The sequence below is a fragment of the Mobula hypostoma genome, chromosome 18 (assembly GCF_963921235.1).
Source record: "Mobula hypostoma chromosome 18, sMobHyp1.1, whole genome shotgun sequence".
Taxonomy (NCBI): Eukaryota; Metazoa; Chordata; class Chondrichthyes; order Myliobatiformes; family Myliobatidae; genus Mobula; species Mobula hypostoma.
Genome location: NC_086114.1, coordinates 50578467 through 50603959, shown reverse-complemented (window position 1 = coordinate 50603959; position 25493 = coordinate 50578467). Strand labels below are relative to the sequence as shown.

The 25493-nt window shown below is 44.7% G+C and overlaps 1 long non-coding RNA gene across 2 annotated transcripts in view; it reads left to right on the top strand.

The window, feature by feature from the left end:
- The window catches only part of LOC134358218 (uncharacterized), a 116528-nt gene that overhangs the window by 66033 nt on the left and 25002 nt on the right, over nucleotides 1-25493 (top strand). The window lies entirely within an intron of this gene.

Sequence of the window (25493 nt, the reverse complement as noted above, 5' to 3'; positions counted from 1 at the left end):
ACACAAAAAAGTTGCTGGTGAACGCAGCAGGCTAGGCAGCATCCTCCTAGAGATGCTGTCTGGCCTGTTGCGTTCACCAGCAACTTTTCTGTGTGTTAAAAGAAGGGCAGGTTCTGTTCGAAAACATGAAATGGAATAACTCATTGAGGCCTGACTTCAGGAACAGAATGGGAGGAAATTAAATTCCTGAAGTAATTCTACTTTAATTCTATTTAAATCTAATCCAGTGAGCAGTACTATTACGTGATGCCATAAAGATTTGCATTTATGCAACTCCTTCGGTTTCTCAATTCCTTTCAAGCTGCTCCAATGAAATACTTCTGAAATAAAAGGAGAAAATGCTATTGGCAAATTCACAGTAGATCAGATAGCATCTCTGGAGCAAGAAACAAAGGTTTCAGGCTGAAGTCTTCTCATCAGAACTGGAAAAGAGAGAACAGAAAATTATTCTAAATCAGAGAGAAGGATGAGAATTGGATCTGACAAAGGGAGTATCGCTAAAAGGGTTAAATATTGATAAAGTTTCTCTTTGTCCTATCCAGCACTCTCCTACTCCCTCTGCAAATTGCTTACTCTCTTATAAGGTCTGACAACAGGTCTTTGATCTGAAACACTAACCCAGTTTCTCTCTCCCCAGACGCTGTCAGACCTGCAGAGAGTCTCTCTACACTCTGAGTATAGTAAGGTCAATGGAGACTTGAAGAACTGCAGCTTATCTTGTGTCATACCGCAGCCTTCCAACCTCAAAGTTAAAAGTCCAAAGAAAATTTATTATCGAAGTACATATATGTCACCATGTACAGCTCTGATGTTCATTTTCTTCTGGGCATACTCAATAATTCCATAATAGAATAATAACCATAATAGAGTCAATGAAAGACCGCACCAACTTGGGTATTCAACCAGTGTACAAAAGACAACAAACTGCGCAAATACAAAAACAAATACAAATAATAAATAAATAAATAGGCAATAACTTTTAACGTTTAAAAACTTGGACAGGTACATGGATGAGAGGTGTATGGAAGGATATGGTCCAGGTGCAGGTCAGTGGGACGAGGCAGAAAAATGGTTTGGCACAACCAAGAAGGGCCAAAAGGCCTGTTTCTGTGCTGTAATGTTCTATGGTTCTAAATATTGAGGACATGAGGTGAAGAGTCCTTGAAAGTGAATCGATAGACTGTGGGAATATTTCAAAGGTGGGCAAGTGAAGCTGTGAGTCGAGTTATCCTCTTTGTTTCAAGAGCCTAATCGTCGAGGGTAATAATTGTTCCTGCCCCTGGTGGTGTGAGTCCTGGGGCTCCAGCACCTCCTTCCTGATGGCAGCAGTGAGAAGAGAGCATGATCTGGGTGGTGGGGGGTTCAGTTTCAATATCAGATTCAAAAATTTTGGATAACTTGCTTTCCCTGTTGGTACAATAACTGGCTGTTCTGCTGTAGAATACCCATCTGGAACTTTAACTTTGTTCTTCTCTTTCCACTGACACCTGCCTGCCTGACCATTTTGTACAAACTGTATTTCACAGTTTTACATAACTCATTGTGTTTTCTCTCTCTCTCTAACGGTTCTCATTAACAGGTCAACAAAGTTAAATTGAAAGTCAAGTTTATTGCCATCCGCACAAGTACACGTATACACAGGTACAATGATCAACTGATGCAACAGCATCACAGGTACATAGCATCCTATAAGCAACATTCACAAGGAAAACATAAAGTAGACATGACGTGCACATTATTCATAACAAAGGACGTAAGTAAAACAGAAAAAAAGTCTCTCGGAGTGCAGGGTAATTGAAGTGGTCATGGTGTTACTATACTGAAGTAGTGATGAAGGTTTTGCCGGGCGATTCAAAAACTGAGTGGTTCTTGAACCCGCTGATGTGGGGCTTTAGGCTTCTCTTCCTCCTGCCTGGTGGTAGCTGTGTGAAGATGACATGCTCTGGATGGTGAGGATCTTCGATGATAAATGTGGCCTTACAAACACCATAACCCCACACAGTCTTGGCACTACCATTTCAGAGAGATTCTCTTTCTCCTATACACCCCTCCCCACCCTCTCTGCAACTCACTATCTTGCTGTCCCAGCTCAGGGTTGTCCTGAGGTTTGAGGGCTATCTGAGTACGTGCGCGGGTGAGTGCGTTGGTGATGGGGAGGGAAGGGGCTTGTTTTGTTGTTGCTTTGTTGCTTTTGTTTTCTGTGTTGTCCTGCTGCGCATGATGGATTATGGAATGCTTCCAAGGTCTGGCCACCATTGCAAAGGAGAACACGTGTGAGCCGATTAGCACATAGCACGCCCCCACGGTCAGCAACCTCAGCATGAATCCGCAGTCTGAGTTTTGTTTGACAATGGGCATCAGACTCCAATCCAGAGCAGAACCTGAACCCGTGGCCTCTGTCGCAGAGCAAGTATGCTGGTTCTGAACTGTGACTAACACAAGAGACGAGCAGTTAGAACCATAGAACCATAGAAACTACAGCACAGTTTTGGAATGTTTCACGTAACCTCAGAGGACATTCCAGTGTGAGATCACTATCAGATATTTTATAAATGGGAATAACAGCAACGTGATACATGATACTAAACAGACACCAGCCAGGCTCTTTGGGAAAGGAGATAAGGCACAGCGCTGTCCGGCTTTCTCTCACTACGGGTTTGAGCTGTCAATCAAGCATGACTGGCACTTTGCAGATCTCCCATGAACGGACAGGGAGAGCGAATACACCTTTCATTTCACTCACCTAATGCCTGCTTGTTGCTCAGACGTCTCATCTCTCAGCAGTAATGAGTTAAGCAAAGGTGTGCAAGCACTGGACCACACATCATCTTACACACATCGGATTGTCTTTCGCTTTATGTTTGCTTTCGTTCCCTTTCTTCCTGTGGTTCAACCTAAGGGTGGAAATTTAAGGTTCCTTATGTGTCCATTTAATCCCAAATTTAGTCCTAAAAAGAAACTGCTAAAATGAAGCCAAAGATATGACTATCGATTTGAGAAATTAAGAAAGTTTGAACAAGCTCTACTACTCATAAACGCTGAAGCAGGGAAAGTTCTTAGGAGTGAACATCACAGAGGAGCTCTCCTGGACCAGAAACACCTCCTTGACAGTAGGGAAGGCTCAGCAGTGCCTGTATTATCTTACGAGTTTAAAAGAGAGCAAATCTGCTCCAAAAGCTACTGGTAAACTTCTATCGATGTGTAATTGACCCACTGCATGACAGTGCGGTGCACTTGCTTCAACAAGGTCAACTAAAAAGCACTTCAATGAGTGACCAGGACTGCACAGAACATCACTGGGACAAAGCTACCAGATATGGAAACCATCTACAACCCATGATGTCTACGGCAGGCTCGCTAAAATGCGGTGGACTCATCCCATCCCAGTGGTCACCTGTTTAATGCCCCACCATCCGGCATGAGATCTAGAAGCAGCTATGCACAGATATCTAGACTGAAAAACAACATTCTCCCCAGGGATGTCATGTAACGGAACAATGCCCTTCCCAACCTACACATAGTCACTATGGACCATCTCTAAGTGCAATACGTGGGCATAGTTCTTGATGCTATTTTGTATTTAATCATTGTATTTTATAACATGGCCGCATGCAACAGTTGAATGGGGCAGCCACTGTTTCTTTTAATTTTAGAGTTGTTTGTTTTTAATTCAGATGTAAGTTAGATGTCACTCTAAATAACTCAGACGTTATTTTAAACTTAGTCATTGTGTTTTCAGTAATTGAATTGCCAGTATGCAGTTTTCCACTGAATGGAGGAGAACTGCATTGTCGTTGTCCTCAGTAATGACAATAAACCTCTAACTAACTTAATTCGCTAATATCATAGCCAGACACCATAATGCTTCTCATTCCAAATTTCTGCTTGAGTGCACCCATGTGATGGAAAGGTGAACTGGAAGACTATTTGTTCTGATTAAATTGTGGCACATTAATCACCCTAGTAACAAGCTTCAATCACATGATGATTGTCTCATCATGTTCTGGGAACCAATTTCCTAAAAGCCCAGCGTTCATGATTAACCCACTGGTTAAGTTTGGCTTTTAATGTTCAATTGGTTAGTCGAAACTATCAAATTACTTGAAAGGAAAGATTGAAAGGATTACTGAAGGAAACCAATTTTCTTCAGTTGAGGGAAAAGAGCTGATTAAAATAAAATTGTGTAAATGTGCTTTATGCTCAAATATTCTGGGTTCTTCAAGAGATGTGTCATAGCTGAATGAAAGGAAGCTCTGACACCTTCTCCCTGTCAACGTGCAGACAGAGACTGCTTTAGAAGCCAAGGTCAAAGTCGAGATTACTGTCATATGAACAAGCACATGTGTGCACAGGTAAGAAGAAAATCTTACCTGTAGCACCAGGTAGGCAACATTCACAAGCAAAACAGCAATTAAACACAAATTTACCTAACTTTTCCAAGAACATTATTAGAACAACTAAAAACAGAAAATCCATTTTTATGCATAGTGGTCAATGCGGTCAGAGTATTGTTAAACTGTGATGATTCTGGTTGTGTTGGTCGGTTCAAGAACCAAATGGTTGAAGGGAAGTATCTGCTCGTGAGCCTGGTGATGGGGGAGGGGGGGACTTCATGCTTTTGTACTTACAATCCCACACCCTCATCTCGGCCTCGCTGACCACGTCGCCATAATGCTAATCCCAGCACACTGACTGCTGCTGAAAATGGAGAAACCAGTCAAGAGGACCATCGTTGTATCACCTAATAAGCAATCGCCAAACTTCAGGAGTGTTTTGAATGGACTAACTAGCAGGTGTTCAAGGAGGACAAAGAGAAGACACAGGCTTCAAGGAATATGCCTCATCTGTCATCAGCTACATTAGAAACTGTGGAGACGATGTTGGCATCTGAAGGACAGTCATTTCATGGCCCAACCAGAAGCCCTGGCTGAACACTGAGCTGCACTCCCAACTGAAAACCTGGGACACTCCCTACTGAAGACCCGGGACACTCCCTACTGAAGACCCGGGGCACTCCCTACTGAAAACCCGGGACACTCCCGACTGAAAACCCGGGACACTCCCTACTGAAAACCTGGGGCACTCCCGACTGAAAACCCGGGACACTCCCGACTGAAAACCCGGGACACTCCCTACTGAAAACCTGGGGCACTCCCTACTGAAAACCCGGGACACTCCCTACTGAAAACCTGGGACACTCCCTACTGAAAACCCGGGACACTCCTGACTGAAAACTCGGGACACTCCCTACTGAAAACCCGGGGCACTCCCTACTGAAAACCCGGGACACTCCCTACTGAAAACCCGGGACACTCCCTACTGAAAACCTGGCGCACTCCCTACTGAAAACCCGGGACACTCCCTGATGAAAACCCGGGACACTCCCTACTGAAAACCTGGGACACTCCCTACTGAAATCCCAGGGCATCCCCTTCAAGTCTTGTGATGGAACAGCCGGGGAAACTTCATTTTAGGCAACAAAAGGGTTAAAACCAGCTGTGCTCAGAAAAACCACCTGTCCAATACCAATCCCCGGCACATATGTCTGGGCATCAGGGGTATTACTGACTAAGCAAGAAAAAAGAGTCGACTGTACCTGTGATGCCTCCCTCCCTCATGCTCTGAAGAATTTTTATGCACGCTCTGAGGTAAGTAGCACAATGCTACCCCACTCCCAGATGAGCAGACACTGTCTGTAACAGCAGCAGGTGTAAGAAGGACTCTGCAGAGAGTCAACCGTCGTAAAGCAGCCGGACCAGAGAACATCGCGACGACTTCACAGAGATCTTCAACACTTCACCCATCTAGGCTGCAACCCTCCACCACCTTGCTTCAAATCAGCTACCATCATCCCTGTACCAAAGAACTCTACACCTTCAGAACTAAATGACTGCTACCCAGTAGCAGTGACGCCAATCACGGTGAGGGGCTTTGAGTGGCTGTTAATGGCATATATCAAAATCTCCATTCCTGCCACATTGACGCTTACCAGCAGAACCACTCTACGACAGATGCCATAGCATCTGTCATGCACCTGGCCCTGACACACGTAGAAAACAAAGGCACTTATGTCAGAATGTTGTTTCTGGATTTCAGTTTGGCATTCAATACTATTGTCCCACAGACCCTGGTGAGCAAACTCCTATTCCTCAGTCTAAACATATCACTGTGTAACTGGACTTCCTAGCCAATGGACGTCAGATAGTCAGAATGCGCAATCACTCCTCCCTCCACATACCCCCAGCACAGGTGCCACCCCCCCCCCCCCGGTCTGTGTGCTGAGCCCGTTGCTGTACACTCTGCTCGCACCACCAAACCCCAGCGTAATCGCAACGGTGGTGGGGCTCATCACCAACAATGATGAGAAAACCCACAGAGAGGAGGTGGAGGAGCCCGAGGCCTGGTTCCAGGCCAATAACCTCTTCCTCAAAGTCAACAAGACAAAGAAGATGATTATCATCTTCAGCAGAACTCGTACCCCTCACACCCCTCGATACATTGCCAGCAGTTTGAAGCTCCTGGGAGCGGACATCTTATACAACCTGTCATGGTCCCAGAGCACAATATATTCAGTCAGGAAAGCTCACCAATGCCACTACTTTCTCAGGAGGCTGAGGAAAACTGGGCCATGCGCGTTGCCGATTCAGGAACTGCTTCTTCCCTCTGCCATCCAATTCCTGAAAGGATTTTAAACCCAGGAACACTAGCTCACTATTTCTTAATTTTTATTTTTGTCCTCCTTACTTAATTTAACTTTAATATATATATACTGACTGCAATTAATGTTTTTTTCCATTATTATGTCTTGCATTGTACTGCTTCGCAAGGGTAACAAATTACATGACATATCAAAGTTAAAAGTAAAACATTGTCAGAGTATATACGTCACCACATACAACCCAGACATTCTTTTTATCTGGGCGTACTAGATGTACGCCTGTGATATTAAATCTGATTCTGATTCTATCTACACTCATATCATTCTACTAAGGCATAGTAGAGAGCATCCTAATGAGCTGCATTTCTGCATGGTGTGGAAACTGCTCTGCGGCTGATAGGAAGGCTCTAGATTAGACTAGATTCAACTTTATTGTCATTGCACCGAGCACAGATACAAAGGCAATGAAATCTACAACAGGTAATCAGAACTGCCCAATGCACCACTGGTTCCAGCCTGCCCGCCGTCACGGACATATATACAGAAAGGTGCTAGTACTATCATGAAGGATCTCACCCACCCGGTTGTTGTCCGACTCCCATCAGAAAGGAGTCTACGTAGTATCTACACCCAGACCACCAGACTCAGAAAACAGTTACTTTCCGCAAGCAGTAGGGCTCATCATCACCTCCACCCACTAATTCTCTACTTTATTATTTCCTGTCAGTATCCTTATATACAGTCAGTCCTTTGCCTCATGTCACTTTATGTATGTCCAATCAATCTATGTATATAAGCTATCTTATGTGGTTATATTTATTGTGTTATTTCATTATTATTGTGCTCTTTATCTTATTGTGTGTTTTTTTTATGTGCTGCATTGGATCCAGAGTAGAATTTTTTCATTCTCTTTTACACCTGTGGACCGGAAATGACATTAACAAACCTCCTCGAATCTTCTGTACCTTCTGCCAGATGGTGGCAGTGAGAAGATGGATGGACTGGATGGTGGATACCTTTGATGATAGATGCTGCTTTCTTGAGGGAGTGTCTCATGCAGATACTACCAATCGCGGGAGGGATGTTCCCGTGATGTGTCCACTACTCTCCAGAGCTTCTTACGTTCCTGACCATCCAGATTGCCACAGCAGCCCATGAAACAATCTGTCAGGATATTTTTAACAATACCTCTGTGGAAGTCTGGAGACTACAAACTAGAGATAAGGAATTCTTATGGAGGGAGGAGCACCACACAACCTGATCCTGGGCGATATGTTCCTGTGTGTCTGGATTGATGCCAGAGCATTGTCTTTTAGCATCGTCTTGTAGCATTTCCTTGGTTCTCCAAGCTGCAGAGAGTAGTGTGCTTGTGGACACATCTCTCTCCACCACTGGTGGTACCTACAGGAGGTGCTGCTTCAAGAAAGCAGCATCTATCATCAAAGATCCCCACCATCTGGGCTACATCATCTCCTGGTCATCTTCACAGAGGCCTGAAGTCCACACCACTATGTTCAAAAACAGCTACCTATTCAGCTCTTGAACCAACCTGCACAACTCCAATGATTAAAGATTGAAGTCTGTCACGAGCCTTGTGCTTATGCTGGTTTCCATGGTGTGAAGCAACTGAGAGTACAAGGTAGGACACCAGTCTATCGTGAGGTTAACCCCCAGAATTTTTGCCAATACCCATTCTCAGCTGGGTAGACTGAAGCATTGTGTGGTTAAGTGCCTTGCTCAAGGACACACACACTGCCTCAGCCAAGGCTCGAACCCACGACCTTCAGATCTCTAGTCCAACACCCTAACCACTTGGCCACATGCCGCACACAACTCCAATGACTACAACAGTATTTCAACTGCCTTGCACTACAATAGACTTCGTTTTTTTTGTTTTAATTATATTTTTCCTTGTATTATCTTGCACAATTTGCGTTTAAAATATGTTTTGTGGGTGTTGTGTCTCTGATGCTTTGTGTCTGAGATGCTGATGGAAGTAAGTTTTATCATTGCACTTCTGCATATGACAATAAACTCGACTTTGACGTCTGTGCAGAGAGAATCAGTTAAAGTTTTGGGATTGTGATCATCAAGACTGGAGAAAGAGAAAGATATACATGGGGTTTTCAGCGGGGGGGGGGAAGTGAGGGGAGAGATGCATGGAACAAAGGAAGTGTCAGAGATTGCAATGAGAATATGGATGATTTATGATCAATATGAATTTCAACCACCCTTAGTTTGTGTTGGTGATGGTTCAGGCAGCACTCTGGCCATCCCGCTGCTGGGGTCCTCATTGAGCCTCTCCCAGCATCCCTGGCTCTCTTCTCTCTGCTGAAATGAAGATGGTGAGTTGATTCAGCCCAATATATCACGAGTACATTTCCACTCACCATCAACAAGGCAACATGATCATGAAAGATCCCCACCATCCAAGTCATGCCACCTTCTCACAACTACCACTGGGCAGGAGGTACAGAAATCCCACACAACCAGCTTCAAGCAGCAACTTCCCTTGAACCAATCGGTTCACGAAAGAGCCTGCACAACTCTAATCAGCACCTCTGTATAGCAACACTGACTATATTACACTACAATGGACTAGTTTTTGTTCTTCCTCGTTTTATGCTGTGTAGCTTATAATTAATCAGTTCCTTGTGAATGTTTTGTCTCTGATGCTGCTGCAAGTTAGTTTTTCATTGCGTCTGTGCACACATGTACTTGTGCAGATGACAATAAGCTCAACATTGGCTTTGACTTTGGTGGTGTCGTAATGAGAAACTGCCTGTGTAAGCTGGACTTCCTCCATTATGGGGAAACAGTGGCAGAAAGAAGTTTACTTGGGTATTTTCACCTATATCTTCTACAATATGTACACGGGCTCCTCAGATAACGACTTACGAAAATCCAACTTTACACAAACTCCCACATGTTTTTAATGTACGACATAGTAACGATAACAGAAAATGGCTCATAAGACCATAAGACATAGGAGCAGAATGAGGCCATTCAGCCCATCGAGTCTACTCCGCCATTTCATCATGGCTGATCCCATTCAACCCAATACACCTGCTCTCTCACCATATCTCTTGAAGCCCCAACCAATTAGGAATCTGTCAACTTCAATTTTAAATATACCCACCCTTTGGCTAAAAAAAATTCCACCTTACTTCTGTTCTAAAAGGTCAATCTATTACCTATCTTCGTGTCATCCACAAACTTTGCCGCAAAATCATCAATTCCATTATCTAAGTCATTGGCAGTAGTGGTCCCAATACTAACCCTTGTGGAACACCACTAGTCACAGGCAGCCAACCAGAAATGGCCCCCTTTATTCCCAATCACTGCCTCCTGTCTGTCAGCTACACCTCTATTCATGCCAGTATCTTTCCTGTAACACAGTAGGATTTGAATCTTCATGGTATTCATTAACGACTGGATTCAGTATATATTGCATTAGTTTAATTATGGGGAATGTTCGGGTCAGTATTTAGAGTCATGGAAAAGTACAGCACAGAAACAGGCCCTTCAGCCCACCTAGTCCGTGCTGAACACTTAAACTGCCTACTCTGATTGACCTGTTCTTTTACCTTAATTAAGGAAAAGAAGTATAGAACATGTATGTGGAGAATTACAATATGGGTTACTATTGAAAGTGACGATTTCTTATCGTCTTACATAAAGTTGAAAGGAAGAGAAAGTCACGTAACCTGGGAACTGACTAGATTTATAATGGTAAAAACTGCACTGTTTATGTTATTGTTGTTTTTCTCTTCACATTTCTAATTGTTTTTTGTGAAGTTGCTCCTCCAACTTGTGGCCACATCGATGGACTGCGGCAAAACCTCGTTTGAATCTTGGTGAGAATGTCACAATGGCGGGACATTGAGAGCAAGGGTGGACCCAAATGCAAGACACATCTTGTGAGGTTACTTAGGTTTAGTTTATTGTACGATACCAGGAGAGCGAGACAGAAGCAGGAGTAGCCAACAGGATAAGGACTCAGGACTACGACTAGGCTGGGCCAAGGGTCTGGGCTTGGACTCGGAATCGGATCACAGAACTAGAGGAGACATGAAGAGGCTAGGGTATGGACTCCGAGCCCGAGATTGGGCAAGGACCCAGTACCTGGGTCTTGCCTCAGGTTCGGACCTCAGAACCAGGCATGGACATGACATGGGCTAGGGGGAGGAGGAACATGGAAAACAGAGCCTCGGTCTCGGGAGAGCAGGTACACGGAACCTTGGACACATACACAGAGCAGAGAGCCGGGTCCCCTCCTTGGGTACAGGACATAGGGCCAGGACTCATGACACTCCGCGGGGCAACGGCAAGATGGCCAGACTTACCCCCACGGAGGCGAGCACCAGACAAGACAAGACATGACCCCCCACGGGGCAACAGCAAGACGGCCTGACTTACCCGCGGAGGCGAGGACAAGACAAGACAAGACATGACTCCCCACGAGGCAACGGCAAGACGGCCTGACTTACCCCACGGAGGCGAAGACAGGACAAGACAAGACATGACTCCCCACGAGGCAACGGCAAGACGGCCTGACTTACCCCACGGAGGCGAAGACAGGACAAGACAAGACATGACTCCCCACGGGGTAACGGCAAGACGGCCTGACTTACCCCATGGAGGCGAGGACAGGACGAGACATGACTCCCCGCGGGGCAATGGCAAGAAGGCCAGACTTACCCCACGGATGCGAGGACAGGACGAGACAAGACCAAGACAAATAAGCACCAGACAGTACCTATCTAGCTCCAGTGATGGAACTAGACCGAAGTGCAGGCAGGAGCTGCAGATGAGGGCTAGAGGCGAGAGGAGCAGAGAAGGGATTCAAACAAGGGGGTAGGACAGGAATCACAGTCCGCCAGGGCCAGAACGAGACTCAGAACTGGGAAGCCGCCAGGGACGGGACTTGACATGGTACTTGAACGCCGCCGGAGCCAGGACTTGACATGGTACTTGAATGCCGCCAGGGACAGGACTTGACTTGGAGCCTCCGGGTAGTGGCGAGCTCTCAACTCGGCCCAGGAGCAGTAGACAGCAGCTCTTGATTCCCTCCAGCGGGTTAACTGATGGACCCACCTTGATGAGGAAACTTTGCAGGCTCACTTCGGCGAGGTAACTGGACAGGGTTGCTCCGGTGAGGAAAGGTGAATTACCGGCACTCGCTTCGGGCAGAGACAAGGCTTGCTCCGGCCAGATGACATTGGCACACCGTGACTTTGCAGATGCTCCTGCACCAAACGGCTGAAAGCCGGAGACTATAAACTACTGGTTCAGCTGAGTTCTAATCACCAAAGTTGAGGGACATGGGAAAACAAGGAATCAACGGTCCAGATTGTAACATAAACAAGCTAAATTTAAAGGGACCCCAATCCAGACCATGACAGAGAGGGCATAGTTGACCAGGTGGAAGACATCATCAATGACCCCACCTTGCTCCTCTTGGGCTTCACTACGGATACCAGAAAAAACTGGACAGCCGCTGATAGACTCGGAAATTGACGTGCCAAAACAGCACAGACTCTACATCAGTGGGGTGCCTGACAAACCCCAGCTTGCCCCCGGTGCCCCAACCCAGTCAGATCTCTGCTGGGGAGCAATATATTTATGATTTAATACATTGAAGTGAATACAGGAGACCCACACATCACCAGAAGGTTTGCATACCCGCTCTGCGCTTTCTCTGTAAATATTACATTGTATTCTGCTTTCTGATATTGTTTTCCTTAGTATCACCTTAATACACTGCTCTAATAAGATTACCAGAACGCATGACATGAAATCCAGATTTCTGCACTGTACCTCAGTGCATACGACAATAATAAACCTCCTGTATTGTGACCTTCTGAAATGCAAAAACACGTGTTAAACTTGACACGTAAATCATGTGACAGAGAATTTTTATTCCATGTCTCAAACGTTTTGGTCATGACTTATGAATTCTGTAAGGATGCATTTCTGTTATCTGAACTCCCGTAATGGGTGTTGAGTGGTGGAGCAGACAGAAGGGACTGTGGTCCAAATGCATTCGGTTACACAGTACGAATAATTGATAGACTGTCAACTTGCAGGCAGGTTTGCAGAGGGTTTAAACTAAGCTGGCACTGGAGTGATGGGCCTGAGGATAGATGTGGAGTGTATTAAGAGCAGGAGGGAGGACAGGCTGATAACAGGGCAAATTTGCAGTCAGTGCAATGAGTTGAAGTGTAACATAGGGGCAAAATTGAAGACAGCGATGAATACAGGACTGAATGTGTTATATTTGAATGTATGCAAAATACAGAATAAGGGGGATGATCTTGTAGTGCATTTAGAGATGGGCAGGTATGATGTTGAGGGCATCATTGAGATGGGGCTGAAAGAAGATCATAGTTGGTAGCTTAACATGCAAGGATATACCTTGTATTGAAAGGAATAGGCAGGTTTGCTAGAGCAGTTAGGGAGGGGTTAAACTAAATTGGCAGGGGGGATGAGAACTGGAGTGATAGGGCTGATGACGGGGCTGTTGGTATACAACTAGATGCATTGTGTAGTGAGACTGTGAAGAAGGATAGGCAGATGATAAGGCAACATTACAGTTGGGGATGAGTTGAAGTGTAACAAGGCCAAAGTCAAAAAAGAGTGGTAAATACAGGACTGAAGGTGTTATAATTGAATGCATGTATTCAGAAGTCAGAGGCTTTTTCCCAGGGCTGAAATGGCTGCTACAAGAGGACACAGGTTTAAGTTGCTTGGGAGAAGGTACAAAGAAGATGTCAGGGGTAAGTTTTTTACGCAAAGAGTGGTGAGTATGTGGAATGGGCAGCTGGCAACGGTGGTGCAGGCAGATACGATAAGGTCTTCTAAGAGACTTTTGGATAGGTACATGGAGCTTAGAGAAATAGAGGGCTATGAGTAACCCTAGTAATTTCTAAGGTAGGGACATGTTCAGCACAACTATGTGGGCTGAAGGCCTGTATGTGCTGTAGGTTTTCTATGCCTCGTCATGTCCTCGCCTCGAAGAACCCAAGCCTCGTCATGTCCTCGCCTTGAAGAACCCAAGCCTCATCATGTCCTCACCTCGAAGAACCCAAGCCTCGTCATGTCCTCACCTCGAAGAACCCAAGCCTTATCCTGTCCTCTAGCCACGTCATGTCCTTGCCTGGTTCCAGGGTCCGAGCCTGAGTCAAGACCCAAGTTCTTGGTCCTTGTCCAGTCTCTGGATCGGAGTCCAAGCCCAGGCTCCCAGTTCCCAGTTCCTGGTCCTGGTCCTGCTTGCCTAGCCAATGTCCTAGCCCAAGTCTGTGTTCTTGTCCCAGCCCCTAGTCTGCATCCAGTCACATCCCTAACTCTAGCACTTGTGGATGCTGCGTGATGTGTCCTGTTCCTAGTACTTCAGTGTCTGTGTCTTGCATTTGGGTCCGCTCCCAGCGCCCATCCAGTATGACACTTGGGATATATCTTGTTCGGTCCCGGTGACTTATCCAACTTGATGCTTTCCAAAAGCTCCAATGCATCCTCTTTCTTAATGTCTATATGCTCAAGCTTTTCAGTCCACTGTAAGTCATCCCTACAATTACCAAGGTCCTTTTCCGTAGTGAATACTGAAGCAAAGTACTCATTAAGTACCTCCGCCATCTCCTCCAGTTCCATACACACATATACAGACCTCTGAACAGTAACCATGATGTGAGATATAAATTATAACAGGAAATAGGAAAGGCATGTAAACATGATAGTCGTGGGAGATTTCAATATTCAGGTAGACTGGGAAAATCAAATTGGTGCTGGATCCCAACAGAAGATATTTCTAGAATGCCTACGAGATGGCTTTTTTGAGTAACTTGTGTTTCTACAAAGAAAGGCAATTCTGGATTGGGTGTTGTGTAATGAACCAGTTTTGATTAGGAAGCTTAAGGTAAAGGAACTCTTAGAGACAGTGAACATAATACGAGGGGTGATTGATAAGTTCGTGGCCTAAGATAGAAGGAGTCAATTTTAGAAAACCTGGCACATTTATTTTTCAACATAGTCCCCTCCTACATTTACACACTTAGTCCAGCATGTAACGAGAGCTGTATAACTCATCTCCTTCTACCTTGGGCCACGAAGTTATCAATCACCCCTGCTGTGGACCACCTGGAGATCCAAGTCGCTCTAGTTACATGCACGTGCAGTTCAACTCTTTGAGTGATAATGCAGAAAGTTTGAAGTTAATAACTCATCTCCTTCTACCTTAGGCCACAAACTTATCAATCACCCCTTTTGTGGACCACTTCTACAAAGAAGGGATCCGTATGCTCCATGATCGCTGGACTAAGTGTGTACATGTAGGAGGGGACTATGTTGAAAAATAAATGCGCTAGGTTTTCTAAAATTGACTCCTTCTACCTTAGGCCACGAACTTATCAATCACCCCTCGTATGATAGAATTCTCTGTGAGTTTGAAGTGAAAAGATTGTCAGATTCAGTATGATAGTGGAGTAAAGGGAATTAGAGGCATGAGAGAGGATCTGGTCAAAGTTCATTGTGTAACACTCGCTTCACCTAGCAGCTTGTTCTCGGGGGTGATAACCCCCCTGCCCAGCCAAACTGAAGAAATCTTGTTTGGGTGGATGCTGCGTGATGTGTCCCCTGTTACAAATCAGTACTCCGAAATAACAAACAGTACACAATATGCAATTAAATGATTAAGCTTTATAACTCTTACTTCGACTATGTGGTTAGGAGAGAAACAATATATAAAAGTAAAAGGGTGCCAATCTAATTAAACAGTCTGTGCACAATCGTTGGACCTCACTCCATAGTCTTCCTTCCACCATTCGATCTCTGAGCATCGCCAACCTTCGCACCCCTGCTCAGAGTCCTCCCTGTCAGGCAGTTTACCGCATCTCTCCATTCACGTCTTATCTCTTCATCCCTCTCGCGCCTTCTGGCAAAAGCCCACGAAACCAACAGCTTCCAGAATCACCAGACAGGGCAACAGAATCCTGATCAGCTAACATGCATAATTATATCCAGCCATAACCCAAACATCTCTGCTACAGAGAAACCATTACCTCAGCAGTTAACATTGCAGAGAAGTCATTACATTAGCCTTAGCAGTGAAACATTACAAAGAAGCCATTACAATTGGAACAGGCTACCAGCAGGAATGACAACAGAACAGTAATGGCCGGAGTTTCTGAGAGAAATTCGGATGGCACGTGATAGATAAATTCAAAAGTTGAAGAAGTGTTCTAAGGGAAGGGTGACAAAATGGTGGATGACCAGGGAAATCAAAAGGAGCATAAACCAAAAGGGAGGGCATATCACATTGCAAAAATTGGTGGGAAATTAGAGGATTGGGAACCTTTTAAAAACCAACAGAAGGCAACTGAAAAAGCCATAAGGAGAAAAAGATGAAATATGAAGGCAAGCTAGCCAATAATATAAAAGAGAGTACTAAAGGTTTTTTTCCAGATATATAAAGAGTAAAAAAGAGGCAAGAGTAGATAGCAGACCATTCGATAATGACACTGGAGAGGTAGTAATGAGATAAAAAAAATGGCAGGCAGAACTAATAAATATTTTGTTTCAGTCATCACTGTGGAAGACATGAGCAGTATGCCAGAAGTTTGAGAGCGTCTCTGGAATTCAGAAGAATGAGAGGGGATCTTATAGAAACATACAAAATTTTGAAAGGGATAGATAAGATAGATAGTAGGAAAGTTGTTTCCACTGGTAGGTGAGACTAGAACTAGGAAACATTGCTTCAAGATTCAGGGGAGAGGATTTAGGACGGAGATGAGGAGAAACCGTTTTTCCCAGAGAGTGGTGAATCTGTGGAATTCTCTGCCCAGGGAAGCAGTTGAGGCTTCCTCACTAAATATATTTAAGATACAGTTGGATAGGTTTTCACATAGTAAGGGAATTAAGGGTTATGGGGAAAAGTTAGGTAGGTGGAGCTGAGTTTACGTACAGATCAGCCATGATCTTATTGAATAGTGGGGGAGGCTCAAAGGGCCGGATGGCCTACTCCTGCTCCTATTTCTTATGTAAAAGGTAGAAGTGGGTGCAGTTGCTACTACTGGGGAGGTAGTGCTTGGGAAACTGAAAGGTCTGAAGGTAGATAAGTTACCTAGACCTGATGGACAACACCCCAGGGTTCTAATAGAAGTAGCAGAAGAGATTGTGGAGGCATTAGTAATGATCTTTCAAGAATCACTAGATTTTGAAATGGTTCTACAGGACTGGAAAATTGCAAATGCCACTCCACTCTTTAAAAAGAAAGGGAGGCAGAAGAAAGGAAATTATCGGCCAGTTAGCCTGAATTCAGTGGTTGGAAAGTTGTTGGAGTCCATTATTAAGGATGAGGTTTTGGGGTACTTGAAGGCACATGATAAAATAAGCCAAAGCAGGCCTGGTTTCCTAAAGCAGAAATCTTACCTGACAAATCCGTTGGAATTCTTTGAAGAAATAACAGGCAGGATAGATGAAGAGTCAGTGGATGTTGTTTACTTGAATTTTCAGAAGGCCTTTGACAAGGTACCGCACATGAAGCTGCTTAATCAGATATGAACCAATAGTATGACAAAAAAGATACAAACATGCATAAAAAGTGGTTGACTGGCAGGAGGCAAAAAGTGGGAATTAAAGGGGATTTTTTTCTGGTTGACTGCTGGCCACTAGTGCTGTTCCGCAGGAGTCAGTGTTGGGGCTGCTTTTTTCACAGTATGTGTCAATGATTTGGATGATGCCATTGATGGCTTTGTGACCAAGTTTGTGGATGATACGAAGATAGGTGGAGGGGCAGGTAGTGTTAAGGAAGCAAGGAGTTTGAAGAAGGATTTAGACAGATTGGGAGAATGAGTAAAGAAGTGTAGATGAAATATAGTGTATGGTTATGCATTTTGGGAGAAGGAATAAAAGCATAGACTATTTTCTAAATAGGGAGAAAATTCAAAAGTCAAGTCAAATGATTTGGAATCAAATCAAGATTAATTATTATTCTGACCAGACATGGATACAGTCAAAAGAAATAGTGTTCCTCTGGGGCCAAGGTGCATACATTCAAAATAGCAAGAGAGAGAGAGAGAGAGAGAGAGAAACACATTGTTACACAAGAAAATAACCTGTATAGTCCAACTCCCTGAGTGATATGTAAATTGATGCCACAGCTCCCAGCAATCTAGCCTGCCCTTCCACTGGTCAAACACTGGAGGGCAGCACTGACGGGAGAGGCCAGTTCCCAACCGAGCACAGGCTCGACGCTATACCACCTCCACCGTCGCCTCACCTGGACTGCAGCAGCAGGCAATGGGCCTAGTCCTCGCTACAACCGAGGCCACACTGCTGTCTCGCTGTGTGTTGCATCACCTTACAGGAAAAACCAGCCTGCGGCATTTCACATTACTAATGTCCACAGACTTCTCCTTCTCCAGCCCATCCACTGGCTCCACGTTCTCCAGCCTGTCTGCCAGTTTCTCTTTCTCCGGCCTGTCCACCGGTTTCTCCTTCTCTGGTCCGTCCACAGGCTTCTCCTTCTCTGATCCGAGTACTGGCTTCTCCTTCTCCGAGCTGAGCACCAGCTTCTCCCTCTCTGACTCATAGCTGGCTCCTTCAACACCCCAGCCACTGGCTCTGAACAACGAACAGATCGCTGATGCAGTGTACCTGCTGTACCTGTTGTCCTTTGAGTCCAGTATCATCTTATAATCATAAAAAACACATCTAAAAAGAAAAGTGCACCTTTGGTTGGCCCCTGAGAGGCCACTGCGTTCGAATGCGTCGCCATCTTACCGGAAGGTGGTGAATCCCTTTCCATCTTATCAGAGGTGCAAAGGGACTTGGGAGTCCTTGTGCAGGATTCCCTAAAGGTTAACTTGCACATTGACTTGGTGGTGAGGAAGGCAAATGCAATGTTAGCATTCATTTCAAGAGGACCTGAATATAAGTGCGAGGATGTAATGCTGAGGCTGTGTAAGGCATTGGTCAGACCACTCTTGGAGCACTGTGAGCAGTTTTGGGCCACTTATCTACGAGAAGATGTGCTGGCATTGAAGAAGTTCTAGAGGAAATTCATGGAAATGAAAGGGTTGACGTCTGAGGAGCACTTAATGACTCTGGGCCTATACTCGTTGGAGTTTGGATGAATGCTGGGGGAGGGGGCTGAGGGATCCCACTGAAAACTATCAAATGGTGAAAGGCTTAGAAGAGTGAGTGTGGAGAGGATGTTTCCTATAATGGGTGAGTCTTGGACTAGAGGGCACATCCTCAGAATAGGGGGACGTCCAATTAGAACAGAGATGAGGAGGAATTTCTTCAGCTAGAATCTGTGGAATTCATTGTCATAGGCAGCTGTGGAGGCCGAGTCATTGGGTACATTTAAAGCAGAAGTTGATAAACTCTTGATTAATCAGGTTATGAGGAGAAAGCAAGAGAATGGGGTTGAGAGGGACAATAAATCACCATGATGGAATGGTGGAGCAGGCATGATGGGCCGAATGGCCTAATTTTGCTCCTATGTCTTATGGTCTGACTAGATTTTCCTCTTCCGAGACCCTAACTTAGAAATTACACTCCAGAAGTTGACTCAAACCCTTCAACAGAGTGCTGCTGATAAAGAGTCATAAGTTCTTACTTAAAGAAAAACTTTTCAAAAACCCACCTTGCAAAAGGAGCTGATTTTAATTCATTTTGGCTACCTACGCAAAACCACTCAGGCAAAACCTTGCAATGCACATAAGATGCACTTTAAACAAAAATTAGTCATTAAGTGATTTTGGGGTTGATTATTATTTAAACATTCCGATAATTATTGCATGATCGCCGAGCTTTAATGGAGACCTGACTGGTACGAGTTGCCCTTCGCAGCTCGAAAACATTCTTGCTCGCCGGAGCGGAAACTCCGCTCGCTTACTCTTCGCCTCCCTCTCGAACGAGGCAGCCTAATTAAGGTGCCTGACAAAACATGTGCGGTTACTTTGCACACACTGTCAGGTTCCATCACAGTCACGAGGTGAAAGTAAGAGTCAGCTGTCTCCTGGAATTAGGGACGCATCTAAATTTGTTACTATTATTTATGCATGTGTCTTACTCTGCATCCCATGCGTGTATTAAGTGCACTGTGCACGATTGTGTGCACAAAGCAATCTAAGTCCATGGAGTAAGTGCTGATGTACAGAGCAGGAGGTTTGTTTTAGTAACCTGGGGAAGTGGAGCCACCTACAGGTGGAAGCTGGTAACCTCAGGCCTGCAGATGTGGAGTTAATAGTGACTTGTCAACAGCAGGAAGGTGTAACCTGAGATGGAAAAAAAAGTGCAAATGGTATTTAATCTGGAGAAGTCAATGTTGCACTTTGAAGAGTATCTTGACAGCTTGTGTCTCAGGCTGGTACAGCAACCAGACTGCCCTATCCATCAGAGGCTCATCACTTTCTTCCATCTAGTCCACCTTCACGGTGCGTGGTTGACAGTGTCGCCAAGGACGCCTGGCCATTCCCTTTCATCTCTTCTACCTTCTGGGGGTGGGGGGGGGTGGGGAAGATACGGGAGCTTGAAAGCCAAGACATCCAGAGCCCAGACTAAAGGAAGTACAGCTTCTTCTCCACTGCTATCAGACTTCTGAACCTGTCGTAAACTACAAGTGTGACCCACGATGGGGAGAAGTGTAGGAGGGAAACAGTGGTATCATTATAGGTGCCCCCCCCCACCGTTGAGGGCATCTTCAAAAGGTAGTACCTCAAGAAGGGAACATCCATCGTTAAGGACACTCACTACCCTCACTATACAGTCCTCTCAATACTACCATCAGGGAGGAGGGACAGAAGCCTCAAAACCCACACTTAACCTTTTTAGGAACACCGCTTTCCTCTGCACATCAGACCTCTGAATGGTCCATGCACACAACCTCACTATTCCTCTTTTGTGCTTTATTTTTATTGTAACTTACAGACGTATTTTATGTCTGGCACTGTACTGCTGTCACAAAACAACACATTTCACAACATATGTCTGTCATAATAAACCAGATTCTGATTCAGTGGGAGGAATGTGTGGACGGTGGGCAGATGGAAAGGGAGGAAGAGAGAATTTGATCTTGTCCACAGCCACAACAGTTGAATCTAAATTTGCGGTGGATGGGAATCTGTGAAAACAAAGAACGTGGCCACAGGTTGGCTGTGATCTCATTGATTGGTGGGACAGACCCAGGGATCTGAGTAGCCCCCTCTCTTGCTCCTGTGCCCCTCTGGATTGAGAATTGAATGTCATTAACACAAGGGGATGATCGGTATGCAGGCTGTGATCACATGGATGTGAGGTCAGTGGTCGAGGCCTGCACGTAAAAGTCCCCGTGATCAGCGAGTCCTGGTGTCGATACCCAGAGCTGGCGAAGAACGGAGGTCAGCAAGTGCAGTAGTGGAAGCCCCAAGGTCGAAGCCCTTGGGTCAGTTTGTCTGGAGGTCAGAGACTGTAGCCCTGCAAGCCTGTGAGGTCAGACAAGGAACTGGAGATTGGAGGCCCTATATCTGAGATTCTGAGAGGCTGGTCATTGGAGTGCCAGGTGAAGCCAGTCCTTTGTTGGAGGACTGTCTGTGTGTGTGAGTGGGTGGCAGAGAGGAAAAGGGGCTTGTTTTGCTGTTGTTGTTTTGTTTTTGTTGTTATTGTTGTTGTTCTGCTAAACATTGTGGACAAGCTATTTTGGATCCAGAATGTGTGGTGACCCTTGTGGACTGCACATCCTTATGATGTGTTGGCTGTTAACACAAACACGGCATTGCACTCTCAGTTTTTTGATGTATATGTGATAAATAAATCTGAATCTGAGATGGGAAAAGGAATTTGCAAAATTGCTGAGGGAGCAAGTACAGAGAGAAACGACTTGAGAAAGCGTGAGGTCGTTCACTTTCAGAAGCAACCTTAACAACAGGGCACTCGAACGAGTGGAGGAGCAGATGGATTTAGGTGTCTGTGTACTTAGAACAAGAAACAGAAAGCAGTTAATGGAACATTGGCCGTTGTCTCGAGAGGCCCAGAATGCAGAAGAGATAAGATGATGTTTCCATCGTAACGACCTCAATACCAGTGGCGTGTTCTACAAAGGCACATTGATTGACCTTTAAGTGAGAGTAGTGCCCATCCACTGAATTAACAGACTGCCTAATTTCCAGTCCTCTGAACCTGAGGAGTTTCTAATCTATGGCGTCTTTGGTCTACCTGAAACTTGTTGGTTTTCCCGCACTGCGCGATGTCCGCACTGAAGGGAGTACTGCTGACTGAGACATTCGTGTAAGTGCTGCTGGATCTGGAGATGATATTGTCCAGAAGATTCTTTGGAAGTCAAGTATGAGGCGTAAATCTTGTGGTTACAGCCATTTTATTAGTTGTTCATAACAAAGGAATAACAGTAACCAACTCAGTCCAATGTAATTAAAAGCCTAAGAAAGAAGACAAAGACAAGACAAAGAAGAAAGAAGTCGTGGACATCTTATACTAAACACTAGCTCAGGCTAGAAAGATAAAGAAATTCCTTGATAAGAACAGCCTATGAGGCAGCTCAGTTTATGGTGTGACACAAGCTGCAGGCAAAGAAACTACAACAGATACCGAGCCTGCTACTCTACAAATTCCTGGCAATCGACTGATCATTTACAGACAAGCAGGTGATTGTACACACAAAGAGGCATAGGTAAAGTGGACAGCCAGACTTTTTCCCAAGGCAGAAAGGGCTAATACGAGGGGCCATAATTTTAAAGTGATTAGAGGAAAGTATAGGGGGATGTCAGAGTTAGGATTCTTAAGCAGAAAGTGTTGAATGTGTGGAACGCTCTGCCAGGGCAGTGGTAGAGGCAGATACATTAAGGACGGTTAAGAAGCACTTAGATAGGTATGGATGATAGGAAAATGGAGGGCTACGTAGGAGGGAAGGGTTAGTCTGATCTTAGACTACATCCACACTAGACTGGATAAATCTGTAACCAAAACTTTTTCTCTTCGTTTTGACCCTCCATCCACACGGAAACAGAGCTTTTCTAAAATGCCCTCCAGAGTGTGTAAATTTGAAAACGCCGATTGTGCACAGCAATGTGGACGGGGTAACCAGAGATTTCTAAAAACGCTGTCATGACGCACCGGAACAGATGGCCGCAGTGCGGCATTTCATTCTTTTCTTGAACGCAACCCTAACAATTTCAGAACAGACGGCAATGAGACTAAAGCCAGAAGAGTTAGAAATGTACTCACCAAATACTTTGACCCATATCTTACTGAATAAATAAGTATTCTCACTTTGCCCTGTTTTCTGTCCTTGCTTGTATGAAGGTGGTTTACCTATTTATGCAAGTACTTTTCTGACAATAGATGTGTAACAGCCTAATATAACATTGTATAGAAATACAAGATAACACTGATGCAGACATGATTTATACATTTAACAAGGCGCTTTATTAATGCAACAGTTAGACAGTTTTTCAATGTTCCTCATCAGCAGGGTCATACTGTCTGTGAACTCTCTGTCAGTTACCTCCATATGCTCCAGTATTTGTTGTTTTTTAGTTTTAACTCCTCCTGCGTGAGAGCCAACAGCTGTCCCTCGTTTGGCAATTTCCTTTTAAGTTTTTCTAGTCTGTAACTACACAAACGCGTACTTTCACAGTGAGATTCGACACCAAACACGTTGCTTGTTTTCTGTAGATGTGTCCTGTGCGTGCCCAGTAGGAGGAGATTTGCCCCAATACCCATTTTAATGTGGACAGAGGTATTTTCAAAAACGCTCGGTGTGGACACCTATCGTTTTTAAGCGTTTTCAAAATTATCCGGTCTAGCGTGGACATAGCCTTTGAGTAGGTTAAAAGATCGGTACAACATCATGTGCCAAATGCACAGTACTGTGCTGTAGTGTTCTATGTTCTGCAATATATTCTAAACTACAAAAAAAATGACAATCTAGATCCAATCCAATAATGCAGGGAGATGCACTGAACCTCGGTGCAGCCAATGCAAAGCTCTGTCGAGGCTCTACCCACAACAGGACATGGAGGGGCTGAGTCATGTGGGGAAGCTCCTGGAACGACAGAAGGGTGAATCACCCTAGGGTGCTTCATGAGTTACAGTGGTTCTATGTTAAAACTACTGAATGCATTGACCAAATAACACTAAAAACGTGACGACTTTTACGCTGTACTTATTCCTTTTGTGTTACATAACTGTAATCATAACTTTATTCATTTTTGAAATAAAAAATGGGGAAACAGGCTAGCAGGGAGCAAAAGCCAATAGCCGTCGCAAACCTTTCAACATGGGAATGCTCGATTTATCTGACTCAAAGAGGCCAGGATGCTTCTACTTTTAAGTAAAAGATTGCCAGAAAGGAGTAGCACTCTCTCCTTCTATCAGACACACCCCACATGCGTTAGTGAAGCATACAGTTTACCTCCAGTCTAGGCAGCTGTCAACGAACGACTAAACCGGAGCAGAGGTTTCTTGGGAAGGTCACTATTGATTGATTTATTAATAGACACCTGAACCTTGCCCGAGCAGCTGAACTGAAATGTTTGCTTCTGGTTTAAAGACATGTCAAGGATAAAGCTACACAAACATCATTACACTAAATCAACTCTCTCTAGTTCTTCCCACTTCCAAACTTCTCACTCCCCCTTCTCCCGAACGTCAAGGGAAAATCTTGCCTGATAAATCTTTTGGAATTTTTTGAAGAAATAACGAGTAAGAGAGACAAAGGAAAACTGTTAGATGTTGTATACTTGGACCTTCTCAAGACCGTTGACAAGGTGCCACAAATGAAGCTGCTTAGCAAGCTACAGCCCCATGGCATTACAGGAAAGATTTTAGCATGGATAAAGCAGTGGCTAATTGGCAGGAGGCAGAGAGGGAATAAAGGGGACCTTTTCTTGCTTACTGCTGGTGACCAGTGGAGTTTCACAGGGGTCTGTGTTGGGACTGATTATTTTTACGTTAAATGTCAGTGTTATCTTGTATTTCTATACAATGTTACTTCAGGCTGTTACACACCTATTGTCAGATATTGTTGTGGTGTTGGAGGCTGCGTTCAAGAAAACAATGAAATGCCACACTGCCGCCACCATTCGTTCCGGCACGTCATGACAGCGGTTTTAAAATTAGCCGGTTACCCCGTACGCACTACACCAGATATTAGGCGTTTTCAGGTTTATTCACTCTGGAGAGCGTTTCTGAAAATCTCCGTTTTCGGGGGAGGAAAACACCGTTTCAATGTGGACGGAGGGTCAAAATGAAGAGAAAAAGCTTTGGATACGGATTTATCCGGTCTAGTGTGGACGCAGCCTTAGAAAGGATGTGCTAAAACTGGAGAAAGTTCAAAGGAGGTTAACAAAAATGATTCCAGGATTCAATGGCTTGTCATATGAAGAGCATTTGATTGCTCTGGGCCTGGATTTACTGGAATTCAGAAGAATCAGAGGTGACTTCATTGAAACCTATCAAATGGTGAAAGGCTTTGACAGAGTGAATGTGGAGAGAATACTTCCTGTGGTGGGAGAGTTAAAAAGCTGAGGGCACAGCCTCAGAATAGAGGGGCATCCTTTTAGAATGGAGATTAGGAAGTATTTCTGTAGCTAGAGAGTGGTGAATCTGTGGAATACTTTATCAGAAGCAGCTGTAGCGGGCAAGTCTTTATTTATATTTAAGGCAGAGGTTGATTGGTCATGGCATGAAGGGATATGGAGGGGGGAGCCATTTGGAGCAGACTCGATGGGCCTAATACCCTGTTTCTGCTCCTAAATCTTGTGGTCTTATGATTCCCCCCTCCCTGCCCCCTTCCCAGTCTCAGTTCACAAGAGAGACGCGTATCAGAATCAGGTTT